Raw genomic sequence first — 21,271 nt, 5'->3', positions numbered from 1 at the left:
CTGTAACTTGAAGCCATTGGTTCGGGTCCTACCCTTCGGAGCAGGCGAAAACAAGCTTGTTCCATCTTCCATGTGACAGCCCTTCAGATATTTGAAGATGGTTACCATATTTCCTCTCAGTCTCCTCTTTTCCAGGCTAAACATACCCAATTCCCTCAACTCTTCCTCATAAGGCTTGGTTTTCGGATCCTTGATCATCTTGGTCACCCTCCTCTGCACATGTTCCAGCTCGTCAATATGTTTCTTAAATTGTGGTTTCCAGAACTGGACACAGTACTCCAGGAGTGGTCTGCCCAAGGCAAATGGCATCGGATAAAGAAATGGCACCCTGGTTTTGGTTCAGAAATGGACTTCTGAGGTAATCAGGGCAGAACCATTTGATGCCGGAGTTTTCCCCACCTTACTTCCCAAGAGATTGGGGGATTACTCTGGTAAAGGAGGAATCCTTAGCTTGCTGCGTCCCCCTCCTTCCTGAGAAAACTCTGCTGCGAGGGAAGAGAAGGGAAAGGGAGACGCTGGGCAGGGAGAAATCAGCAGCTGTATCTTTGCCCAGTTGTCAAAGCCACATACATGGGGACCTTTCTCACAGAAAACTGGCAGCTGAGTTCCAAGCAGTCCATCTCCAGGCGGGTGGAAGAAGAAGAGAGTGGGCGGGTGGGAGGCTTAAGAACGGGTATCATATTCCCAGCAGCTGGGTCTGGCTTTCTTCTCACCGCTTCTCCTCTTCTCACCCCTAATTCCCACACTCCAAAAATCATCCCTCCCCCCTCACCTTCATCCTTTCTTTAATCACTCATTGAAAGGTTTATTAGGGAGGGGTTGATTTAAAGGACAGCTTGCCACCCTTCCTTCTCTGCTCCCCTCTGTCAAAGCCATTGAGAAGTCTCTCCTGCCAAGCCCATGTACTGGTCTGTGGAAGTAGGGGAAGAGTGCTTAGCAATTGAGGAAGGCACTGTGTGAATGAATGGGTGGTGCAGGCAACTGGACAGAGTCTGTTCACTGTTCTAGGCACAGAACGGTGCCAGCAAAGTCTAACTGCCAAGTTTGAGAAAGGCCAGTCAGTGACAAAGGAGCAGCTGATGCATCGGTTTCCCCACCTTGCTCTCTCCCAGCTCATCCAGACCTCTAACACCCATCAGAACCCATTCAGTTTAGCGCCCATATTCACATGTTCATGCTACCCTGCCTCCCGCCTGCTCTCCTTTGGAGGGAGCGAGAGGTTGCATTGCAAACTGGCACCTGGAAGCATTGATCAGGCGAGCTGCCCCAGGTGCCACATTGTTGAGCCCCTGGCTAAGCACTGTAGCGTCTCTGGCATTTTGCTTTTGTTCAATAAGCAGCTTGTGTGTGGCAGGGACATATTGAAGACCGCAGCACTGTACTCTAGCCCTGTGGTGGGCAGACATCGTGAAGGGTGTTCACTGAGCTGAGCACCTTGGAGGAAATGAAGGATTAAAATATGTTATGTTAAGATGACCGTATTCGCGTGTGATGAATTCTACAAAGAGCTGCCCGATCCACATTCCCAGCATACCGATTTCGTTGCATTAATTAAGCCTCACTGTTACAGTTTGGAATTTGGAGCCATATTTAGAATATGCAAACACTCAGAAGCCTGAGTGATTTGCCCTTTTGTGTTTTAAAATAGAAGCATACTGTATACCAAGCAAAATAATGATCCTGAATGTGTTAACTAGAGCCAGAAACACAACAAAAAGGATGTTAGTCTGCCCACAAAAAAAGAAGAAATGAGAGTCTTTGTAAACTCTGAATCCCATAGGTTTAGGAGGCATGTGTCATTTCCCACCCTGCACCCCCTCACCCCCACGCTCTTCACCTCCAGCTGGGTGCAGAACAGACATCCTAATTCATTACCCTAATTAACTATGATCACTTCTTCTCATTATGCTAAATTATTAATACTTTGGAAAATTAATTATAACTTTTGCTTTTCTCCCACTGGTGTCTTTCTCGTTCTAATGGAAGCCATGAGGTCAGTGATCTCTTATGATCAAGGGACAAAGTAGCATTGCTCTTAACTCTGGAGACCTGTGTGTCTGTGCCAGAATATTGTCGCTGTGGTGGGCAGTTTTTATTGCTTGTTATTTTAATTACATATAACTGGCTGATATAAATTTCTGAATTTCTTAAATATTCTGACAAGGATGCTTCATTGTGATATTTAAGAATTCCCATACATTGGTTTAACCCCCCACTCCACCCCAATCCTCTTCTCTGGATTATTGCACACTTTAGACTGATAATGGAAGGGCTATAGCTCATGTGTTGCAGGCAAAGGGTCCTGTGTACAGTGGTGCCTCGCAAGACGAAATTAATTCGTTCCGCAAGTTTTTTCTTCTTGTGAGTTTTTCGTCTTGCGAAGCATGGTTTCCCATAGGAATGCATTGAAAATCAATCAATGCGTTCCTATGGAGACCGTCCGGGGACAGAGGGGAAGTGCCGCGGGCCTTCCCCTCTGTCCCCGGACCTGTTTTAAAGCAAGGGAAGGGGCAGCGGGGAGAATCGCTTCTCCCCGTTGCCGCCCCTTGCTTCAAAAGAGGTCCGGGGGCAAGCTTCGTTTTGCGAAGCAAGCCCATAGGGAAATTCGTCTTGCGAAGCAACTCGAAAACGAAAAAACCTTTCGTCTTGCGAGGCGTTCGTCTTGCGGGGCACCACTGTACAAACACCAGGGAGCGCTTGGAAACAGTTGTGACTTAAACAAACCCTGGAGAGATGCTGCCGTCTAGTAGACAATACTAAACAAGATGGTTGGCTACTGGATAGAGCAGCTTCCTACATTCCTGTGAAGGTGCTAGTTTTTGTTGTGTTGCCCTGCGTCAAACTGTGGGCTTAAATCAACTAGTCAACCACGGAGAAGTAATACCTTTAATAAAAGAAGGAAGATATTGTACCACACACAGACAGCTGGCTCAGCTGTTTTCAGTTTTCAAGTAAGAGCTTATCCTGTGGAGGAATAGGGCTTGCGCATCCCATAGGCATCTGGTTGACCATTATGAAAACAGGATGCTGGACTTGATGGGCCACTGGCTTAATCCAGCGGTCTGTCTAAAGTCCCTTTCACATCTCGGCACAATTGTACAATTGCTTCAGTTTTTTAAGTATGGGGGTTGGGGTGGGACTGACCACTCAGCCATGAAAACCACTTTAGTAGCTGTGGGTCTCAGCTTGGCTTTCTCCACAGGATTGTGGTGCAAATAAAATGTAATAACCCAGGGGTTCCTCAGACTGTGGTCCACGGCAAGGTTAAAGCTCACAAAGCTTTTAAAAATCACATTGTCAGGAAAGCATTATATAATGTCTGGATTAAATATAAAGATCTGTTGGAAAATAAAACCCCAAGGTGGTTGTCGCCAATGGAGGCAAAGGCTGTGAAAAAACTTAATATGGAGGCCAAATGGCCGAAATATTGGGAAATTTTGGAACAGGAAGGGGATAAACTGAAATTGCAGAGTTTTGAGAAATTGAAAGTTAAAGTGCGAGATTGGCTTCATTATTATCAAATGATGGAAGTTTACAAGTTGGACAGGAAAATTGGCTTCCAGATGGAAAAATCAAAATTAGAAACAGAACTGTTAGAACCCAATACTAAGAACTTGTCAAGAATGTATAACTTGCTGTTGAAATGGAATACACAAGATTAAACAGTGAAATCAGCTATGATAAAGTGGGCACAAGATATTGGTCATAACATTATGTTTGCTGACTGGGAACAGTTGTGGACCACCGGTATGAAATTTACGGCATGTAATGCCTTAAAGGAAAATATTATGAAAATGATTTATAGGTGGTACATGACCCCAGTCAAGCTTGCAAAAATTTACCACTTGTCTGATAATAAATGTTGGAAATGTAAAGAAACTGAAGGTACTTTTTTTCACCTTTGGTGGACATGCCCAAAGATTAAGGCTTTCTGGGAAATGATATATAATGAAATGAAAAAGGTATTTAAATATACCTTCCTTAAGAAACCAGAGGCCTTTCTCCTGGGCATTGTCGGCCAATTGGTGCCAAAGAAAGACAGAACATTCTTTATGTATGCTACAACAGCAGCAAGAATACTCATCGCAAAGTATTGGAAGACACAAGATCTACCCACCCTGGAAGAATGGCAGATGAAGGTGATAGACTATATGGGATTGGCAGAAATGACTGGCAGAATCCGAGACCAGGGAAACGAGACGGCGGAAGAAGATTGGAAGAAATTTAAGAACTATCTTAAGAAACATTGTAAAATTAATGAGTGTTAAAATGATGCGGCTTTAGAAAGTAAGTGGATTACAGCTGTAAAGATTAAGTTAAAAGAAAAGAAAGGTTAACAATTAGACAAAATTAAGGGTGAGGATTTGCTAAACTAAATATCTGAAATTGGAATGCAGAAAGGGGAGGTATGAGGAGGTCGGTGAAGTAAGTTTTAAGAAAATAAGGATTTGAAATTATACTTGTTTTTTCTTGTTTGTGTTTGTTTGTATTGTTGTGTTTGATTATATAATTTGTGAAACTTTAATAAATATCTTTTTTTAAAAAAACAGACTGTGGTCCACGGGCTGATTTTGATACAGATGATATGTAGCATATCTATGGATTTGTGGTTTTAAGACAGGAGACAGCACTTCCATCGCATTAAACATGTGATTTTTAATTGAATTTGCATTGCTTCTTTTCTTTCTTATATTGTACGCATTACCATTTTAATTCTATGGAATTCAAACTGTAATATGGTAACATGCAACGTATATGAAATGAAATGAACAATAAACCTACAATTAAAAACCATACAGCGTCTAGTACAGTGTACTGCAGTTGCTACAACATGCAGCAAAATCATTATATCATCCGCCAAGACCCTCAGCAATTTTTCAAGTGGTCCGTGGAGAGAAAAAAGTTTGGGAACTGCTGGAGTAACCTCGTGTATGCAATCCTGAGTTCCTAAGAAGAAGAGCAAGATACAAAAGTGACGGAAATAAAACAGAAGCCGGCAGCCAGCCAGTTGAAAACTGAATGTGCATTCTAGTCAATGATGTTTTTGTGCTCATGCCAGAAGGCAGGGAGAAATGAAAAAAGAGTTCTGGGGATGGAGTCTTGTCCAGAGTAGGGGGTTACAGCCTTAGTGTCTTAGGCCCAACTCCCTTGCTTGCTTTGTGATTGATCAGGCCCTGCATAAAGTGGGTTTTGTGTTTTGGATTCACTGAGGGAAGTGACAGAGACATTGGAGGGAACATGTCCCTCTCTGCTTTGATGCTGCCTCAGCATTCCCAAAAAAGCAGTGCACTGTTTAAATATTCAACATCTAGGTCGAAATATTAAACATTCTGACTCTTCTTCCACAGTGGGAGGCTGGACACAGTGAAAGTGGAGACAGGGCATTGCGCCAGACGGTGTCTTCTTGATGGAACTGTCTGGCTCTACTCAAACAGACTTGACACACAGGGGCTTAGTCCCTGAAATGGAAGGCTGGCTGAGGGGCACGAGAGCAGTTCTAAAGTACTTGGGGGAAGGTTGAATGTTCTCAGTCAAGAAGCAGAAGGCCTATCCTTCTTTACGCTTGGACAAGCACCAATTCAAGTGACCACACGGGAAGGAATGTGTGTGTGTGTGTGTGTGTGTGTGTGTGTGAGAGAGAGAGAGAGAGAGAGAGAGAGAGAGAGAGAAAGAGAGAGAGAGAAAGAGAGAGAAAAGTAGTTTAAGAGGCATACTCTGCCATCCTCTGAGAAACAGCAAAAGATTCAGGGGTACAGTACATATTCTGATTTTGCAGTGCAGTGCTGAAAGGGCAATGTCTTAGATTTGGGTCTCAGGTGAAAGTTTTTTACATGAGATGCCTGAGTCAGATGCTGGTAAAGTCCAGATGTCTGGAGACTTCTTGTGGTTACCAAGTGCCAGGGGGAGAAACACACATTTTACATACTCTTCTTTATTGCTCCAAAACAGCTTCTTTCCTATAGATGTTTCTTGTTTTTGTTTTTTAAAAGATCTCGCATAGTCAAGCATTTGTGATCAGCTAGGTGTGTTCCATGTGAGAACTAATATTCAACCAAAGCAAGGCAATGAAAGATTATGCATAGTGAGTCTTATAAGAATTCTCAGATCTCAAATATAGAATAAATATTTATAAATGCACACATATCTAAATATATAAACCATGTGTCTGAAATAGTACAGGAGAGCAATGCTAAAGCCATATTTACTCTCCCAGGGACCTCAAATATTCCTCTGCAGTAAGGCAGACAAAGCTTTCCCATTGTCTTTTTGGTTACAAATCCTGTCATAAGGGTGTACAGTGGTACCTCGGGTTACAGACGCTTCAGGTTACAGACTCTGCTAATCTAGAAATACTACCTTGGCATAAGAACTTTGCTTCAGGATGAGAACAGAAATCATGCGGTGGCGGCATGGCAGCAGCGGGAGGCCCCATTAGCTAAAGTGGTACCTCAGGTTAAGAACAGTTTCAGGTTAAGAACAGACCTCCAGAAAGAATTAAGTTCTTAACCCGAGGTACCACTGTATTTGTGTACGAACAGGGTGAGCCTGTGACCTGGATTCAGGAACTAAAGTATTAACCATCACAAAAGAATGGCCAGGCTGCCCAGGTAATGCTACAAGTGACCATTATCAGGTATCCTGACAGACAGGATTTATGCTGTAGACCACCTCCTATGATGTATGTATGATGATTTTAGGGTGGTCTTTGGCTAAGAGACTTGGGTGATATCTAAAGTCTTTAAAGGTTCCTGCACACTTTTGTTCTGGGTCTCTTCCTCCTTGCAAAGAGGGGAGGGAACTTTGCTGTAACAGAAAAAGAAGTATCTGCCTTCCTTTCCACTGGATCCTGCCTCCATCCATTCTTCTCTGGCCGATCATGGACTTAGGGGATTCAGAGTCCCATGGGGAGTTGGGCAGCAAAAGCCAAGCCCCCATTTTTACATGAATTTCACATTAATTAATTTCAGGAGATTTGAAGAAATAACCTGCATCGGACAAGCCTGTTTTGCCGAAAAAGGGACTAAGTGTTTAGACTGTCAGACCCAGGTATTAAAAAAGTATCCCCAGTCTCTTGGTTTTGCCTTCTGGCTTTTATTCTGTATTTTCAGACCTTTCCCCACAGCAATAAAAGATACAAGAAAAGGTGGTCATGATTTAATCATCTGACTCTGGAGGGTGTTGCTTGATGTTGGATCTGTCAGGGCCTGGTTGATGGAACAGGGCAGCCTAATTTGTGGTTCGCTGAAGAGTCAGTGTGCCTAGATTTTCACCTTTGTAGAACTGCCAAATTCCAGGTTATTATAGGCTGCCTCCTTACCTTGTCCTGCCGTCTCCTCCAGATGCTTTTGTTCATATCCTGAAGTCATGATGACATAGTGATTACATGTTCTAGTGAGAGACCAGCAAGCTGCATACCGGTATTCCACCCCAAAGGTGACACATTTTCTGTATACGTAAAACTTGTAATTACACTTTGGTTAAACCATAAGTGAGTTAATCTGTTGCTTTACAGATTAGGTTGTTATTTAAAACTAATATAAAGGTAGGAAGAAAAAAGTTAGGGTGGTGGATGAGTGCACAACATACTTGTCAACTTCTGCAAATCCTAACGAGATAATATTTAGATTTGTTCCACTCATGCTGGTTTTTTGTTGCATTGGTCCCCCACCCTTTTCTCTAAGAAGCTCTGGAGAACATGCATGGATTATTCCACTTTCACACAACAACCCTGTAAGGTGGGTTAAGTAAGCTGAGAGATAAGTGACTTGACACCCATTGACTTTTTTTGGATGGGTTGGAATTTGAAACTTGGTTTTACCTCACTTTACCCCTGTCCCATGACCCACACTTGTTGACCAGAGCTCAGTTAAGAAACACACACTATTGGTCTATTGTTCAGCTCTTTTTTGTAATCTTAAGTGACTTGTAGCTGACCTTTTGCAAAATTCAGCTTGTTTAACTATCCAGCTTGCTCTATTACCAAACTGTTCTTATTCCCTCAGTGCAAGGACAGTTCAGCGGTGGCCCAAATTGGCTACAGAGACTGTGGTATCTTGTTCTTTGGGAGTTTCAAAGAAAGAGGATCTGCATATACTTGTCAGAGCAGTTGTAGGAATTTTTGCCTAAGAACAGGACATTGAACTAGATGGCCTTTCTTCTCTGTGTTTCCCCCCCCCTTGTCTGATTTATGTAATTGTTATGTTACTTTACCGAGTAACAAAAGGAGAAAGAGAGGACGCTGTCTCAAGGAACTTAAAATATAAACAGTGGGCATGTGAAAGAATTGGACTCTTCATAAAAATAAAAAATAACAAGTTTGGTTTGAGAATTATGGGGTTAATTTGCTCCCTTTAGCTAACCTTGTCCAGCAGGTAAACACTTCTTTATTTATTTAACAAAAATTATATATCACTTGCTTGTAATAAAGCCTCTAAGTGGTTTACAAGAAACATTATCAATAAAAACAGCTAAAATAAGTGCTTAACATACTTAAAGGGATTTTCTCCAAAGCAAGCTGGTATTCTTGCTGCCCCCCCAAAAAAAACCCTACTGCCCAGGGCACATGCACCCCTTTGCCCCCCTGCCCCATTAGGCACTGCTTGGATTGCTCTGACTTTGCTTCTCTCCTAACCCTTTGTTGCTTGCTTGCTTGGACTCCAACTGACCTGGCACTGGAAGTTGCTTTGGTTGCTGCTCACCTTTGGTGTTGCTGCTGACAAATCCTTTGGTTACTCAGCTACCCAGTGAAAACAGGACAATTGATACTGTAAAAAAAGGGAAAAGGTGGCTCAGGGATGTTGCTTGTGGAGATCAAGGGATCAGATTGATCAGATCAATGGATCAGATTTATCCACAGGAACATCTGAAGAACTCAAGCTTGGTGGAGGAAGGAGAAGAAAGGGCTGGGGTTTTAGTAATTGAGAAGCAGTTTAGATAGGTCTGGCTGGGTGTATTTATCTTGATTTATTTCTTTTGCTCTTTGGGGATTATTTTGTGACTATGTAATGATTCAGATGCAAAAAACTTTTTTCTAAGAATAATTCCTCCTCCTCCTCCTCCTCCTCCTCCTCCTCCTCCGCCTTCTCCTTCTTCTTCTTCTTCATCTTCCTCTGTCACAACAACTATCCTCCTTCACTTTCAGACATGGCGTCCTTAGAAGACAAACCAGGCACCCCACAGGTCAAGGACCTCGAGGAGCAAGCAGAGCAATCTGAATCCAATGCTGAGGATCTCCCTGACGGACCCTCCATGTTAAAAGTTGATGCTGGAGCTGTCAGAAGAAGTGGAGCCTTCTCCTGGGACCCAAGAGCACTGGTGCCAAAAGCTTCAGGTCCAGACCAAAGAGCAGCAGCATGTGTCTGCAGACCCACAGTCATTGGTTAATTTGTGAGTAAGGGTTCACCAGAAGCGGCTTAGTCATGCTGGCCACATGACCCGGAAGCTGTACGCCGGCTCCCTCGGCCAATACCGCGAGATGAGCACCGCAACCCCAGAGTCGTCTGCAACTGGACCTAACAGTCAGGAGTACCTTTACTTTTAAGGGGTCTACTCATGAGTAAGCAGTCCTAGGCACTCCTTCACTGACAGCAGCTGAGGTTAGGGTGTGGTGTAGAAGGGCAGAGTATAGGAGGCATCCCTCTTCAACTCATAGCTTCAGTCTCCCTGCATTGCTGGGTTGCACCTTGCCTGAACTCCGTGTGATATTGACCTTGGAATGTTGTTCCATGTTTTGTCTCTGAATCATGCTTGGACTTAGACTGATTATTTGTGCTTCCTCTTAGTCTGTTTGGACTACATCCACAAACTGTGCCCTCCATTGGTGAGTACTTTTTGATGAAGGCTTATATATTTGGTAACTGGGACCCTAGCCCCTGGGGGAAGCCCTTGGCCTGTAACACTTAGTTTAAAATGGTCTCCTAGCTGCCATGCTGCAGGTGCTATCCTCTGGCCATCTTTCCTAGAATGCCTCTCTCTGAGGAAGGACCATCTTGGCCCTTTCTCTGAGCAAGGCTGGGGGGGGGGAGAGGAGAACCTTGGGCCCCGCAGAAGCCATATGTGGATGGTGGCAGATTCAGCAGCAAGATTAAGTGGACAGGGGAGCAGTTTGACACCTTCATCCCCTGAGGCACGTCTCATTCTGCTTCATGATTGTGCTTCTCCTACTTCCCATCCCAGCTTCAGATTGCTGTAAGCTCCTCCCTCGTGGTTAATTTTAATTCTTTTAAAAATGTTTACTGGGATGTTGTGCTGTCCCCTCCTGTACAACTCAAACACAGATGTCTTCTTTTAGCTCTTAAAGGTAGCAAACACTCGCCATATTTAGCTCAATGGCGGAGAACATGTTTTTCATGGGAAGGCCCCACGTTCTATTCTTTCGCCACTCCAAAAGATCAGATAACAGATGCTGTGAAAGGCATCTGTCTGCGATCTTAAAGCATGGATGTGGGATATGTGGTCTCCAGATGTTGCTGGCCTGCAACTTCTATCTTCCCTGACTGTTGGCCATGCTGCGTGGCACTCCTGGGAATTGAAGGCAAACAACATATGGAGGGTCACAGATTAGCCACCTTTGTCCTAGAAAGTCACTGCTAATCGGAGCACATTGTACTGGGCATGTCAGACAAATAGTCTGTCCTAGTCTAAGGCAACTTCCTATGAAGATCATGCCCTCTCCCAACAGCAGTGCTGAATCTTGCGTAGCAGAACTTCTTAAGGGGAAAATATATGTTTTGATCATCTGGAAGCCCTTCAGAAACCTATATAAGCCTGGCCATAGGTGGTCACAGTGGTTCCCCCTCACTATTGTTGCTGGTGTGGGAGAGGGAGTGGAGTTCTTTATTTGCTTATTATGCAGGCCACCCAATAAATATATTCTCTAGGTGGCTCAGAAGAAATAAAATAATGAAAATATAATATTGAAAATTTGAGAACAGAATAAATAGCATCACGAAACCTTCTCAACAACACAGAGAAAACCAGCTGCATTAAAAGCCCAGATTTCAAGATGGCCAATTATTTGAAAAGGTCTGGGTGAATAAAAAGGTATTTGCCTGGTATAAAAAACACACTTAAAATGGTGCCAGGTGAGGCATTCTAGAGAGACTATTTCACAGGCTGGGTGCCACGTGCAGCAATGTCCTCTGCGTAATAAGCACCCACCTTGCTTTACTTAGTGGGGCATGGAGTTGGGCTCCTGAAGAGCATTTTAAGGTTCAGGAAGGTATGTGTGGGAGAAAGTGATCTTTTAAGCAACTTGCTTCTAAGCCATTTATAGAATCATAGAAGTAAAGAGCTGGAAAGGATCCTGAGGGTCATCTAGTCCAGCCCCCTGCAAGGCAGGAATCCTGCCCACCCACAGCCGTCCCTGGGTGGGCTCGAACCTCCAACCTTCTGGTTAACAGCCAGATGCACAGACCCATTGCCATGTTTCAATAAATTGCAGCAATGATTCAGTACTGAAGATCAGGGAAGGCAAAGGAAGGAAAGCCATAATGTCCTGAAAACATTATTGTAAGAGAACGGAAGGAACCTGCCGGATTATTAGAATGTACTGAGGGAAACAGAAGTAATTGATTCACTCTTACTTTCATAATTGGCTGGTGGGGATGGCAGGACTGTGTCTCTCCTTCTGTGATTGCAAGGGCTGTTTTGTGATGGGGAACGCTGGTTGGAAGGAGCAGAAAAGTCTGTAGGCTTCCAATGGTTGCTGGAATATGCACACTCTGTGCATCTGTCTTCTGTCTTGCAAAAAATACAGAATTTAGCTCCTTTAGAATTGCAGGGTGAGTTGTTGGGTTGTTTTTTTTAATTAAGCAGTCTTCACTTTTGCAGACAGGTTTGTTTTTTGTTTAAGTGTAGGGTATCTGTTTTAAAACTCAGATCTTGAACAAATTCGTGGAGGATAAGGCTGCCAAATGCTAGTCGCCTTGTTGGCTATGTACTGCCTCCATTGTCAGACCCAGCATGCCTCTGAATGCCAGTGGCTGGGAACCGTTTCTTGCAGGCTTCCCATAGATTGGCCACTATAAGAACAGGATCCTGGCTTAGATAGACCTTTGGTCTAATCCAAGGGATTCTTCTTATGTCCTTTTTTTTTTTAAAATACAACATTACTTGTTTCACTAATCTCCTGCCAGTAGCTCAGCATAATGTTTGATGCAACATTGTCCTCACAGCAGCAATATTTTGTTACTGGGGAAAAGCCATTCCTTTGCATTTAGTACATCCGTTTCTCTGTTCTTCTCCCAGTGGCTATTAACAAATAAGAAATTTTGGCTCAGTCTCGCCTGAACTCCCACAACTTGGTGACCAACACATTTTAAACTTGTATGTGGTGCCAAATCCTAACCTGCCTAATAAATAAAACACTATTTACCTGTACAAATTTCCCATTCTTGGTTCAATTCATCCTGATTTATTTATTTGCACCCTGTGCCTTTGAGTTCCCCAGGCAAAAATTAGATTTTTCTGTGCAAGCTTTTAACCTCAAATAATAGTTTTTCTCACTCTTGCTTTTTTTAAATTCCCATTTCATGTGTATGTTGAATTTTATGCACACAAAGCCCTTTTTGTAACCTGAAATGCTCCCATAATAAAAAAAACCCTCAAAGAGCAAACTTGCTGACTCATGGGCTGCTTGTTTTGGTTGCTGCGCTAGCTGACAGGCATATGCCAGATTTCCAACATAATCAGTTTGGGAGTTGGACCAAATGCTCTCCTGGTGTCTCTTAATTGTTTCTTACTGATTATATCTGACGTCACTTGACCACTGTCTCAAATGTTCATTCTGTCAGGACACCCGGGAGGAGACGATTGTCGTAGCATCAGTTCCTAAGTCTGTGTCTGAATGGTAGCAAATAATGGAAAATGATTGCCTGTGGATCTTTTTGCTCTCGGCAGTTCTGTATGCCTGGATTTGATATACTTCAGAGCTATTTTATTTGCTTGCCTTTATTGTACTGCCTTCTTCTTAAATCACAATAAACTAAAACAGATTGACTATAGCAAAACCCTTTTCTATTTTCTTTCCTGGGGGAACTTCCCTGAACACCATAATGTGTATTTTCATTTTGGCAAAGTGAAAACACCCTCCCCCCCCCCCGCCCCAAATTGTGGAGAAAAAAAATGTTCTAATCCTCTGAATAAGTAAAGTATCTCCTTCTTCATGGTTTTGAGAAGTTTAAAGTCTTCAGAATAATAATAATAAATCCTGATACATTAAGAAGTTAAAAGTTTTGCGGTGACAGGATTGGTCTGAGGAAAAAAATGTAAGGAGTCTTTTATTTAAAATGTAACTATTTTCTGCATACAGCTTTGCTATAACTTGCTGATGAAATTTTGGAATGTATTTTTTTAAATCCACATGTTCTTTCAGCAAACAACATTTGCAGTATGTTCTCCAGTTTCAAATCTGTGTGGTTTTCATTATCACACAAAGATCATTATCTCCAGCATGAAAATTGTACTTTTCATTGGCAGCTCTCCATGGGCCTGTATATAGAACCAAATAACACGGGTGTAACTGAATACACTGGTGTTACTTGGTCATGCCTGATTGTCGCTGTTATTAGTGGCATACCATGCTTTCATCGCACCTCCAGTATTAACTGCGACTGAGTAGGAGACATTAATTGCGTTGATGGCAATAGACCCTTGGTGTGCTGAGCTCTACTTTGATCATGGCCACCAGGGCCTGTTCAAGACATTTTGCTGCTTGGGTGAATAATAATAATAATTTATTTATACCCCGCCCATCTGGCTGGGCTTCCCCAGCCACTCTGGGCGGCTTCCAAAAGAATATTAAAATACTATAATACATCAAACATTAAAAGCTTCCCGAAACAGGGCTGCCTTCAGATGTCTTCTAAAAGCCTGGTAGTTGTTGTTCTCTTTGACATCTGGTGGGAGGGTGTTCCACAGGGAAGGCGCCACTACCGAGAAGGCCCTCTGCCTGGTTCCCTGTAACTTGGCTTCTCGCAGTGAGGGAACTGCCAGAAGGCCCTCGGTGCTGGACCTCAGTGTCCGGGTAGAACGATGGGGGTGGAGATGCTCCTTCAGATATACTGGACCAAGGCCGTTTAGGGCTTTAAAGGTCAGCACCAACACTTTGAATTGTGCTCGGAAACGTACTGGGAGCCAATGTAGGTCTTTCAAGACCGGTGTTATGTGGTCTCTGCGGCCGCTCCCAGTCACCAGTCTAGCTGCCGCATTCTGGATTAGTTGTAGTTTCCGGGTCACCTTCAAAGGTAGCCCCACGTAGAGTGCATTGCAGTAATCCAAGTGGGAGATAACCAGAGCATGCACCACTCTGGCGAGGCAGTCCGCAGGCAGATAGGGTCTCAGCCTGCGTACCAGATGGAGCTGGTACACAGCTGCCCTGGACACGGATTTAACCTGTGCCTCCATGGACAGCTGTGAGTCCAAAATGACTCCCAGGCTGCGCACCTGGTCCTTCAGGGGCACAGTTACCCCATTCAGGACCAGGGAATCCTCCACACCTGCCCGCCTCCTGTCCCCCAGAAACAGTACTTCTGTCTTGTCAGGATTCAACCTCAATCTGTTAGCCGCCATCCAACCTCCAACCGCCTCCAGGCACTCACACAGGACCTTCACTGCCTTCACTGGTTCTGATTTGAAAGAGAGGTAGAGCAAGGACAAGATGCACAGAAGCCAACTGGACTAGTAGTTGAATGTTTCTCCAATATTGGTGAAAGGACAGGGTCTCGCTTCACAAACCACAATATGGGTTACACACCTCGAGTTGTAGCCAATGTTGGTTTATGGGTAATTTCAGTTGGTCCATTAATTTCAGTGGGTATCCTTTGACAAGGACTAAGTTAGATACCATTCATTGGATTCTAGGATGAGGAAGCTTTTAATCCATATTGGTCCCAAACTTCAAATGAACTTTAAGCCTAATTTTTGTACTTTTTGCATTTTGTTTACTCCTTGTTCTTCTCGCCTCCTGTTTTGTGTAACATCTTGTCTGATGAAGACTTCTGAAGCACTCAAAAGCTTGCCACCTTTTTGTGACATCTTGTTGAGTCTCAATAAAGAATGTTGGAGTTGAGCCTACAAAATATCCATGCAACCCAACCCCCCTTTGCAATTTCAAATTTTTAAAATCAGTTATCTGGAAGAGGAATGGCATTCCCTGCCCACCTACCTTGAGTGTATATATCAGGTATAGGCAAACTCAACCCTCCAGATGTTTTGGGACTACAACTCCCATCATCCCTAGCTAACAGGACCAGTGGTCAGGGATGATGGGAGTTGTAGTCCCAAAACATCTGGAGGGCTGAGTTTGCCTATGCCTGGTATATACAAAAAACAAATCCTTTTGTTTAAAGTATTATCTATCTCTGTATAAGCATTACTACCAGCACACATTTCTGGAGGAGAGGTTGTAGCTTGATGGTAGGCTGCATGCCACCCATACAGAACATCTCAGTTTCAATCCCTGGCATCTTCTGGGAAAGGTCTCGGAAAAGCAGTAGGGACACTAACCATGCACAGGGACTAGTGGTCAGAGCAGATGGAGGTGGACAGGGAAAGTGTGTGTGATCTTCCACCCTGGCTGCATGTGACATAGACATGGTTTCAGCTCCATATGTTTGCTTGTTAATGTGTAGTCTGTGCTTAATGCTCACTGACTTTTCAAAGAAAATCTCCAGCAGTCTCCCTGTAGAGAGAATCGGCAACAATCGTGTGTATGTGTCTGTGTGTCTGTTTGCTTACATAACTAAGAGCCTGATCCTAAAACACATTGCTTCAGAAAACAATTCCAAAATGCTGCATCATGCAAGGGCGCGCGCACGCGCGCGCGCACACACACACACACACACACACACACGAAGCCGTGCAACATCAGGGCTGTTATGCCAGGGGCTCAAGGCAGTTATGCAAATCTTGGAGCATCAGTTAATGGCAAAACCGACTCTTTTTTCTTTAACGTTTCATAAGCTACTAATCAAGGGTTTTTTTATCTTTAATGTTTCATGCGCAAAGTGTCTCCCAAATGCTGTGTGATTTATGTAAGGAATGAAATGCAGTGAGTGCAGAGCAAGTCGACGCTTGGTACTGGCTTGGCTAATTATCTGAGCTAAAAATGATCTGAGCAAAAAGAAAAAATCGATAACCTGGTTATGGAAACTACTATGTGTGTATATTACACGGAGAGGGGAACTTTTGACGTATTTGGGTGGAGACATTTCTTGGAGTGGGTGGACAGATGCTGCTTGGTGTAAAAAAGAATAATGCTTTTAGTACGTTGCAGCCTGATGCTAAAAAAAGACCACACACATGCACACAAAACAAAACACTCCCAGCTTCGTCAGCAAAACAGGAAGAGGGTTGTCCATGTGCTGTGCAAAACATCTCCCCAACTCCATTACTCCAGTGCAGCCTCTGGGATCCTCTGTTTAGGTGCTTGTTGCATGAATACGAAGGTACATCAGGGTTCTCACCCCCTCTGCCAGCATATTCTGGCCCTAGGAACTCAGGAGGGGGTCCCACCTTGATGCAGAAATTGCTCAGAACCTTGTATCCCTCCCATCCTATTATTCTGTGCTTCTGTAGTTTGGTAATAGGGGTCTGTGCTCTACTCCCTGCTTTTTTGGGGTTGGGGGGGAGAGGCTCCAGGCATCTTCTGCAAAAGGTGAACAAATGCATTATTCACTGGAGATACAGGGTGGTTAAAAGGAATGTAATGGAGTGGAAAAACAGGCTTCTTCTGCTCCCTGCCCTCAAAAGCACAGGAAGTTAACTCCTGTCTCGCAGGCAGCATAGGAAAAGTCACTTGCCTTGAGATGCCTGCATAGCTAATGTCGAATAATGCATGCTCTGTGACAACCCTATGTGTTAATTCCATTGGAAATTATGGTTAATGAATTACACAGTCTTTTTATGCCAGCATTTATTTTTCAAGGAACTTAATTTAGTTTGATCACTCATGTGTCTCCTGCTTTGCAGAGGTTTGTTTACCTGCTTGTTCCAGCATGCATTTTGCCGGATGTCCCTTCTTTTTCTAAGATGTTAGTGTGATAGTCGCCTTTTTCAGGTTGTAGTAGTTTGGCAGAACTCTAAAAAACAGCATCAACAACTCTAGAGTTTCTCTTATGCCATTACCCACTCCCTTCAAACACTTGCTTTACTTATATCTTTTTTCTTTTACTTGTTGCTTTTCTGCGCTGTCCAATAGCAGAAGTTCTCTGGGCCGTATGCAATGCAAATGATTAAAGCCATAAAATTACACACACACACACACACACACACACACACACACACACTAAACAACAAGTGATAAAACCTGTTCCCATAATGCTATCAAAGGAAGCACAATGTTCCTACCACAAAAGCAAAGTGGCAAACAGAGAAATATTAGCAGTGGCATTTTATGCTATGACTCTATTGAAACGCATCCGTCCCTTGGCCTTTTTTAGTACATAACGCCCACCTTAGAACTATTTTGCTCCTGCAATCTTTACCAGAATACACAGTTGCTCAGCTTCACTTTGGCCCAGGGTGGCACTCAAGTCACATGCACACCATACATGTGTGTATGTATGGTGTGCATGTGACTTGCATGTATGTATGTATGGTGTCACATGCACACCATACATGTCTCCCCTCCAAAGAATCCTATGAACTGCAGTTTGTTAAGGGTGCTGGGAATTGTAGCTCTGTGACTGGAAAACTACCAATCCCCATGGTTCTTTAGGCGAAAGCTATGTGCTTTGAATGTATGGCTTGCACTGTGAGAACAGAAGAGAAGAAAACAGACAGAGCATATGCAATGCTTCAATAAACGTGATCTTCCTCATAATGAAAAATATTGAATGAGCTTCCGTGTATAAAATGTGTGAAGTGCACAGGAGTAAAAAGAAATGTAGGTAACTAACTCTCTTGACCCACTTGAAGAAAACAACCCCAAAAGTTACCATATGGTAATACCCTTATGAGGAGGAGTAACTAGAGCAGAGCAAAGTAGTGAACAAGCTTTGGGGTTCTTCAGAGCTCTGGATGTTGAGCAAAATAAGGGGGAGGGAAGGGAAAGAAGACAAAATGTTGGCACCTCGAAGTCCACAATTTGGGTCTTAAAATGGAGTGCAGGAGGTGTTGGGAAGAGTATACACTCCTCATACAACAGATTTCAGGTTGCACCTTAAAACTTACTGTGACCAAAAAAACCACCCACAATGACAGTCCCTCCCTCCGCAAGTCGGGAAATCAGTTATTATTGTTTCTGTGTCCCAGCAGCCCTTGCTGCAACCTGAAATCTGTTCTGCACCTACAGAGTCTAATCTAATTAAGTCTGCCTAATGCCTCCTGCACTCCAATTTAAGGCTCTTACAAACTACAGACTAGTATTTCTCGCCATCCACCCCCAACCTCCCGCTGCTGCCTTATGTTTTGCTTAACACCCAGACTGAAGAAGAGCCCTGGAGACCTCGAAAGCTTGCTTAATTGTTGCTTTGTAATATTTTAGTTGGTCCAGAAATAAAGATAGGTCTCTGACGGCACGTGATGCAGAAGGCAGGTGGTTGTTTTTGAATAGCCTTTTTAACGAGGCGCATCTAACCTCGTTTGCTTTTATTGACGTGCGCGCAGCCCGGGAATTACAGCATATAGTGAGGTCAGCTGGTCAGCTTTTTGGCTCTTCCCTTGTAATCTCAGAAGTTAAAAGGACATAACAGAGAAACGTAGTATGGGAAACAACGACACAACACCCATCCCGGAAACAAGACCAGAAAAAGTGCTCCAGACATCATGATAACTTTAAAAAGTTGAAGGGAGGGCAAGAGGCATAGCTTTGGCCAAGCCAAGCCGGCATCGCCCCCTGTCTCTCTGAAAACCCCCACAGTTTTAGGGCTGGGACGTTGCCCTCGACCCTAAAGGCGCCCTTCCTTACCCCTCCCCCGAGTGATCGTCTGGGACCAGACACTGTCCGCCCGTCGGGACTCTCCCAAGCGCGGGCCCTTCCCATTGCCCGTTAGCTCGGCCGTCCGTTCGTCTAGGGGGGGCTTTAGGGGGGTGGCGGCCGGGCGGAGCCTGGCGTTGGGGCCGGGCATGGACTGGCCGGGGGGCGAGGGGAGTTGGAGGCTGCGGCGGGCTGTCCTAGCGCTCGTCTGGGCGAGGGGGAGAGAGCTGGCTGGCTGTGTGGACCCGAGATGCTGTGTGGAGGTCAGTGGAGGAAAACGCTTTAAAGCTGAGGGAGCGATGAATTAAAACGCGTGGGGCGTGGGGGGGGGCGTTGTAGGGCAAATGTGGGGATACAGGGGAGATATCCTCCAGGCGCTTAAGGCAAGCCTCTGCGGCGGGCTAAATGCCCTCGACATGTTTTTAAACTAAGCTTAAAATAAATACGCTGCTGTGTTGATGGTTTGTATGTGTGGGGCAGAAGAGTTGGAGTGTGATATTTTTAGGGGGCTGAGAATCTGTGTAAGGAGTGTGGGGTATCATGGATGAGGAAAATGTGCTACGAGGCTGGTGGTGGGCTATGTAGCCACTGTCCAGAAGTGGAATATGGGCAATGGGTTGTTGGAGGGTCTTTGGGGAGACAGATCTTGGGTGGAGTGGAGCGAGGGACTGGGAGATCCGGTGGTACTGAGGTGTTGTGCGGGGTCAAAGTGTGGGGCAGTGGCTGAAAAGGCAAAAGTGACTCTTCCAGGGACGGAAGGAGCTGATGCTGAGGGGCAAGGGCAGGGGAGCCTACGGCCCTCCAGATGTTGTTGTGCAGGACTCCGACTCATTGATCCCCGACAGCGTAGTCAATGGTCAGGAATGATGGGAGTCATAGTCGCAACAACAACTGGAAGGGTACAGGCTCCCCACTCCAGGACTAGCATTTGTGGAAGAGAGGATTTCAATACTGAAGGGGGATTTGTTTGTTCGATTGATTTTAAAAGCTTATATCCTGTCTTTCCCCAGATAATGGATACAGGGTTCTGGAGGTTCAAGGGGTTTGGCTGAGATGGGCTCTGGGTCTGAGAGGGTGGCTCTCTGTAGAAGTCTCTGGCATGCTGAGGGAGGGACTGTTTCAACAGTGTACATTCCAGGCTCAGGAGTCGGCAGGGACCGGAGAGGTTTCGGTGGCTTTCTTTCCCTGTCTCACCTCCAGTGCAAACTTTCCCCGAAGCTTCTTTCCGATATATGCAGTGCCCAGCTTGGCCTGGCAGCCTTCCTTTTCCCTTTCGGAATATAGAGTTTCCATTTCACAGCCACATGGGGGAAAGCTGGCTCCATCGCAATCAGATATATTGAAAACTGTGGCTAGAAGTATTCGCACGCCTTCCCTCCCTCCTCCCATCCCTGGCCACATCTACCCTTGGACATTCTAGCTTATTTGGACAGGAGCAGAGACTTTGGTATCTAGAGTGGCAACTGCCTGTTAGCCCCTCCCTCCCTGGGCAAACTCTCCTCTCCTGTTTGGTATTAGCTTTCAGCCCAGGATGCAGAGCAGATGGTTTAAGCCTAAGTACTCCTGCCTAGCTGGTTTGGATGGTTATTTCAGGGTTGTGCTGCAGGCTGTGCCTCTTGGGCATTCCCCAGGTTATAGCTAAATTTGCCTGAATTGCTTCACCTTATGTACTCTCTGCACAGTGTGGTTTGTGCCCATTGGAGCTGCTAGGGCAGAAAGCAGGGAGCCCAACAGCTGATGGAGCCAGAGTCAACGAGATTCAGAGCCAACTCATTCGAGTTTTGCCCCCTTCCTCCTCGCCCTCCTTACAAGGCATAGGTGGAACTCCCTGGGGCCCCAAAATTCCCCATGAAGGGGCCGGGCATCCACAAATTTTGGTGCCAGGGCTGTTCACGCTGCATGGCAGCCACAGCCCTGGGTACCCACGGCCGTGGGGCCAAGTTGGCACTCCTGTTACAAGGGCAACACTGAGACATAAGGTGGAGGAAGCTGACAGGCAACGGCAGCTCGTGGCGGTTCTCAACCTGTGGGTCCCCAGATGTTGTTGGACTACAACTCCCACCATGCTAGCTAGGGGTGATGGGAGTTGTAGTTCAACAACATCTGGGGACCCATAGGTTGAGAAAGGCTGGAAGGCAAGGCTGGGTGGGCTGCCTGGCTGATGTCAGATTCATAGCTGCCAACTTTCAGATTTGAAAATAAGGGATCAGCAGCCTTGAAAATGAGGGATCAGCAGCCTTGAAAATGAGGGATCAGCAGCCTATCTGTCCCGGGGTCAGTCTAAGGGATATCTAACAATCCGGGATAGCAGCGGAAAACGGCGCTGGAATAAGGGAATTTCCCGCAAAAAAA

The 21,271-nt window shown here is 44.8% G+C and overlaps 2 protein-coding genes across 3 annotated transcripts in view; both read left to right on the top strand.

Annotated features, from left to right (window-relative positions):
• The window catches only part of SFXN3 (sideroflexin 3), a 175,390-nt gene that overhangs the window by 34,656 nt on the left and 119,463 nt on the right, over window positions 1–21,271 (top strand). The gene's annotated exons all lie outside the window — the stretch shown is intronic.
• LZTS2 (leucine zipper tumor suppressor 2) overlaps window positions 19,049–21,271 on the top strand; it is a 60,749-nt gene continuing 58,526 nt past the window's right edge. For both annotated transcript variants that reach the window (XM_081192332.1, XM_081192334.1), the window contains exon 1: window positions 19,049–19,182. The gene's annotated coding sequence lies outside the window, so the exon portion shown is untranslated. The remainder of the gene's footprint in view (window positions 19,183–21,271) is intronic.

Source organism: Podarcis bocagei, assembly GCF_964188305.1.
Source record: "Podarcis bocagei genome assembly, chromosome: 4".
Taxonomy (NCBI): domain Eukaryota; kingdom Metazoa; phylum Chordata; class Lepidosauria; order Squamata; family Lacertidae; genus Podarcis; species Podarcis bocagei.
Note: the sequence above shows the minus strand (reverse complement) of the source record. Positions and strands in the feature narration are given on the sequence as shown.